This window comes from Dermacentor variabilis, chromosome 3, assembly GCF_050947875.1.
Source record: "Dermacentor variabilis isolate Ectoservices chromosome 3, ASM5094787v1, whole genome shotgun sequence".
NCBI classification, from domain to species: domain Eukaryota; kingdom Metazoa; phylum Arthropoda; class Arachnida; order Ixodida; family Ixodidae; genus Dermacentor; species Dermacentor variabilis.
Window position 1 is genome coordinate 59915355 of NC_134570.1, and position 6000 is coordinate 59921354.

The window sequence follows — 6000 nt, forward strand, 5'->3', positions numbered from 1 at the left end:
TTCAAACATATGGTTGCATTAGAGGCTTTCACACCACTAATGACTGGGCAGGCTTCACGAAAGGCCAGCAGTACCTCCTCATTGCAGACTGTGCTCAACATCCTTCTTGGTTGGACTGTGACTAAGAACCAATACATCTTTCCTCCAAAGCGGCTGGCATTGACGATGGTTTGATGCAGAAAGAGGCTACTGTCTTTCCCAGATGCTGGTTCAGCCTCGCGAGGCACATTCCTTCAGTCAATATGCACACTGTCAATGTGAGTGAGACTGATCAAAGGTTGTCTATGGTGTCAGGTTTCTTGCCTGGTTTCGGTAGTGGCATCATGACCAAGTGTTTCCACTCTGTGGGGAATTCCAATATTCCAGATTTCATTGATTACAAGCAATAGTGCTTGCTTCCTTGTTTCGGCAAGATTCCTCAACATCTGAAAAATGACTCCATCTTTGCCATGTGCACTTTAAGTGTTGACATGCTCGAGAGCAACAACAGGTTCTGCCATCGTATACAGAGGCTTTCCATTCCTTCCTTTGCAAGTGGTCATTAAGGTGCGTACAACTCAGGCGACGGTCAGTCACTGTGAGGTGGTCGGGGAAAACATCTGCCGCTTGTTCCTCAAGTTTCTCAGATGTGCACTGAAAATCGAGCAGCATGTTTTCAATAGTATTACAGTATTTGGTGCATCCTGTTATAGCCAAGGTGTTGCAGCTTACTGAGGCCTATATGTTTAAATGACGCGCCCAGTAAGCTCTAGTTAGCATGTCGCTCTTTGCAGTGTGTAAAGGATGCGTGTTGCTAGCGATTCTTCAACACCTTCACATTCTGCACACTCAAGTGCATCACGGAAATGGTCCCAGCCTGAAACCCCGATTTTTATATGTGGCACATTTTCACCCCTACATCAAGTATTATATCACATAATGGTCGCTTCCTCTTGGGGCAGAGTCGCATTGACACTCTGGATGAAGGCCCTAGTTGCCCATGCTAGGTAAGTGTACTGCCCTTCTGGTTTGAATGGAGCGTATACCAGTTGGGATAGTTGGTGTCATTTGTTAATTCGAAGTCTGTGGTGTCTGCTTCGTCAAGGTGGCATCCTCTTGGCCGTATGTCTTTGCATCCCCAGTGTGGGTGATGTGCATTGAGCTCACCTCGACTGAGTATTACGTGCTTGTGAAAGCGAATTTGAAGCTGTCAAAGCCAAGTGAAGTCGCCTTGGCTGTGGTGCCTGGTTTTGGGACAGAGGTAGACCAATGCCAAAACGGCTTTTAGCCTGCAGCACACCACCGCAACTTTCTGATGAGACATATGTTTATTCAAGCAGTTTCTTCCTTGCCCTAATTCAATAATAGCCAATTTTAGCAGCTGCAAATCAAGCTGACTTCAGAAGACTGCTGATTTTTTAGCCACTTCTAGTAGATTATTGCATGGTTAATTTTCTAGTTGGGCATGACATGCTTCGTGCTTAAAAAATGAACTGTTTAAAGAATTATTGGAGTAATATTAGGACAGGCAACTCTGACTGAATCATCACTGCTTTTGTCGCAAAATGTGGCAATGAGCTAGGCAGATGCTGTCACGAAACCATAGGTTGTACAAGTACAGAAGAAACAAAATTGGAGTTCTGAAATTTAAAGCCATATTTTTACAGCCTCTCTTTATACTGCTGACATTAGAGAGCTTTAGATTAGTGGACGCAAGCAGCGTGTGTAAACAAGCACCATGTTTGGGTATTTCTGGCACCCATGTGGTTTGCATAACCAAGCAGCACACGAGTCGCTTTCGTCCTCTTATGCAGTACTATTATTTTCATTGTAAAACAACCAATATCAAAGTAAGTCTGATCAGCCTGCATCAATATGCTAGAAATTTTTAAGCACTTAAGGTGTGTTGGTTGAATGTTTAAAGCACTTCACCACACCCTTGGTCACTAGACTTGAACTTTCCAGTATTACTTGCGAATCAACTCTTGAGGTGTTTACGTTGCTTTTCTGTGCCGTAAGATTAGTTTGACAGACCTAATAGAATTGTTAAAGTGAAGGTGTGAGCTGTTGTATTGGCCATGTCATTCTATAACTGTTAGATCTGACACTGTCAAAGCACTTGGCAACATTAATCAGCTTCACCTCACTATATATATGTATTGCGGTAGGACCATTCAGCACGTGAAAATAAAAAATACCGGCAAATAGAGAGTTCGAGAGCACCTGAGATTATAGTAAAGCGGGCGGGGCAGTATGTTCAGGGTAACAAATGTGTTGCGGTGAAGTTATTGCAGAAGTATATACACATTCATTCGTCCCAACTTTGCACCGAACCCTGCGTCCCGTCCTAAGAGCGCGAAAAACGGGCACAAATGCAGCTGAAGATTACAGGGCACAGTATTCGGCTCCACCTCACTGTGCTTATCGCGCCCTTAGTAGGAATAATATTAAACATCTGCTCTGCATTTCGTGGAATTCTGGCAGATCATGTGACATTACTAAAGCTCCGTTATGTTCACAGCACTACGCGATAATTGTCGTAAAGCCCACGATAAAAGTAAATCACATGAAGTGACGGATAGTGCACTAGCGCTGAACACGATTGAAAACATGTGCTGCCCTATTTCAAGGACGCGTGAACAGTTGTGAGCAAACACCACCTTAAGCATTATATTACTTACGTAAGTCGTGGCGAAACACACGTGCAATACCTCCGCCTACGAGTCCCGTCAAGTAAAAGTGCATGTGCGATGTGATGACGCTGCCGAAAAGGGGCGAACACGACGACGCTGCTGCACAGCGCCGGTTCGCAAATTGCATTGCCGAGGCGCTACGCCACTTGAATATTTCAATCGTCAGCACCAATGAATTCTTCAGAAATACGGATCTCACACCACCAGAGTTCACCGAGACTTAAAGCCGACATGCCACACCACTACTACTGCGCGACTTTTAGCCAACAAATACTGAACCCACTGCGGAGACACACGACCAGCGGTCGGCGTGGGCCGGAGATTCAACGCACGCCACGGCATCGCGGTTCGCAGAACTTCGCTGCCGAGGCGCTAGGCCACTTCGACATTTCAATTGTCAAGGAAGCACGGGTCACACAACGCAGATTCTGTACTACCAGAGCTCACCGAGGCGAAAGCCGCACTGTCGCATCACCACTACTCGCGGCTTTCCCGCTACAACGCTACAACCAACACACAAGCAACGCAAGCACAATCACATAAGCAACGTTGAACAACGCGCGGTCCGCGCGAGCCGGTGAACGATCACGCCGAGAAAGAACACGCCGCGGCGTCGCTCCGCGCAACCATCTTGCCAAGATTTGGCAAGACACCAAATCTTGGAGTGCAGGGGGATCTGGGATGGTCTTCTTTCGAGGGCAGAGAGGCTAGTAGCAAGATAGCATTTGAGGAGAGATTGAGAAAAATGGGGGAAATTCGGTGGGCTAGGAAGGTTTTCAGTTACTTGTACACGAGGAATGTTGACACGAGGTGGAGGAAGCGAACTAGAAAATTGACAAGCAAATACTTGGGCAGTAGCGGGGGAACAAGTAAGGAATCATCTGTCAAGAAAAAGGTTAAGGAGGCAGAGAGGGGTATGTGGAGTACAGAGATGCAGACCAAATCGGCATTGGAGACATACAGGACGTTTAAGCAAGAAATAGCCAAAGAAAATATTTACGATAACTCTAAGGGAAGCTCATTGTTGTTCGAAGCCAGGACAGGTGTACTGAGGACTAAAACGTACCGAGCCAGATACCAGGAGATAGATTTGGTGTGCGAGGCGTGTAGAGAGGAGGAGGAAACGGCGGAACACGTGATACTTGCTTGTAAACAACTTCACCCTGCAGTTGAATCTAACGGGGAACTATTCAAAGCCTTGGGTTTTAAAGACAGTGAAAGTAGAATAGACTTTGAACAGGTAGAAATAACTAAACGGAGGCTATCTGATTGGTGGACAATATCAACGCAAAAGTAAAGGAGTAAATACATAGGTATGCATGCATATAGAACCATTAAAGGCTAGGTGGCGCGCGCCGCCGCCGCCCGATTCAAAGGGTTGAGCCACAATCGTCCATCCATCCGTCCGTCCATCGTCCATCATGCCTTCTCAAAAGTCCCTAAACGATCCTGTCCCTAGGCACCTAGGATCAGGTCACGTGAGGGATTTTTGTACGACAATTAGACGCACGCCATTCGGTGCGATTGGTGCCGATGTTGATGGACTATTCCATTTGGGAGGGTGCCCCCCCCCCCTTTCATTTTCTTACTCCATACAATCATCGGCCCAGACATGTAGAGAGGCGTAGAGTAATAGGTAGCGTCGAAAACATTAAAATTAAATTATGGGGTTTTACGTGCCAAAACCACTTTCTGATTATGAGGCACGCCGTAGTGGGGGACTCCGGAAATTTCGACCACCTGGGGTTCTTTCATCATCATCATCAGCCTGGTTACGCCCACTTCAGGGCAAAGGCCTCTCCCATATTTCTCCAACAGCCCCGGTCATGTACTAATTGTGGCCATGCCGTCCCTGCAAACTTCTTAATCTCATCCGCCCACCTAACTTTCTGCCGCCCCCTGCTACGCTTCCCTTCCCTTGGAATCCAGTCCGTAACCCTTAATGACCATCGGTTATCTTCCCTCCTCATTACATGTCCTGCCCATGCCCATTTCTTTTTCTTGATTTCAACTAAGATGTCATTAACTCGCGTTTGTTCCCTCACCCAATCTGCTCTTTTCTTATCCCTTAACGTTACACCTATCATTCTTCTTTCCATAGCTCGTTGCGTCGTCCTCAATTTGAGTAGAACCTTTTTCGTAAGCCCGCAGGTTTCTGCCCCGTAGGTGAGTACTGGTAAGACACAGCTATTATACACTTTTCTCTTGAGGGATAATGGCAACCTGCTGTTCATGGTCTGAGAATGCCTGCCAAACACCGCACAGCCCATTCTTATTCTTCTGATTATTTCCGTCTCATGATCCGAATCCGCAGTCACTACCTGCCCTAAGTAGATGTATTCCCTTACGACTTCCAGTGCCTCGCTGCCTATTGTAAATTGCTGTTCTCTTCCGAGACTGTTAAACATTACTTTAATTTTCTGCAGATTAATTTTTAGACCCACTCTTCTGCTTTGCCTCTCCAGGTCAGTGAGAATGCATTGCAGTTGGTCCCCTGAGTTACTAAGCAAGGCAATATCATCAGCGAATCGCAAGTTACTAAGGTATTCTCCATTAACTTTTATCCCCATTTCTTCCCAATCCAGGTCTCTGAATACCTCCCGTAAACACGCTGTGAATAGCATTGGAGAGATCGTATCTCCCTGCCTGACGCCTTTCTTTATTGGGATTTTGTTGCTTTCTTTATGGAGGACTATGGTGGCTGTGGAGCCGCTATAGATATCTTTCAGTATTTTTACATACGGCTCGTCTACACCCTGATTCCGTAATTCCTCCATGACTGCTGAGGTTTCGACAGAATCAAATGCTTTCTCGTAATCAATGAAAGCTATATATAAGGGTTGGTTATATTCCGCACATTTCTCTATCACCTGATTGATAGTGTGAATATGATCTATTGTTGAGTAGCCTTTACGGAATCCTGCCTGGTCCTTTGCTTGGCAGAAGTCTAAGGTGTTCCTGATTCTATTTGCGATTACCTTAGTAAATAGTTTGTAGGCAACGGACAGTAAGCTGATCGGTCTATAATTTTTCAAGTCTTTGGCATCCCCTTTCTTATGGATTAGGATTACATTAGCGTTTTTCCAAGATTCCGGTACGCTCGACGTCATGAGGCATTGCGTATACAGGGTGGCCAGTTTCTCTAGAACAATCTGCCCACCATCCTTCAACAAATCTGCTGATACCTGATCCTCCCCAGCTGCCTTCCCCCTTTGCATATCTCCCAAGGCTTTCTTTACTTCTTCCGGCGTTACCTGTGGGATTTCGAATTCCTCTATACTATTTTCTCTTCCATTATCGTCGTGGGTGCCACTGGTACTGTATAAAT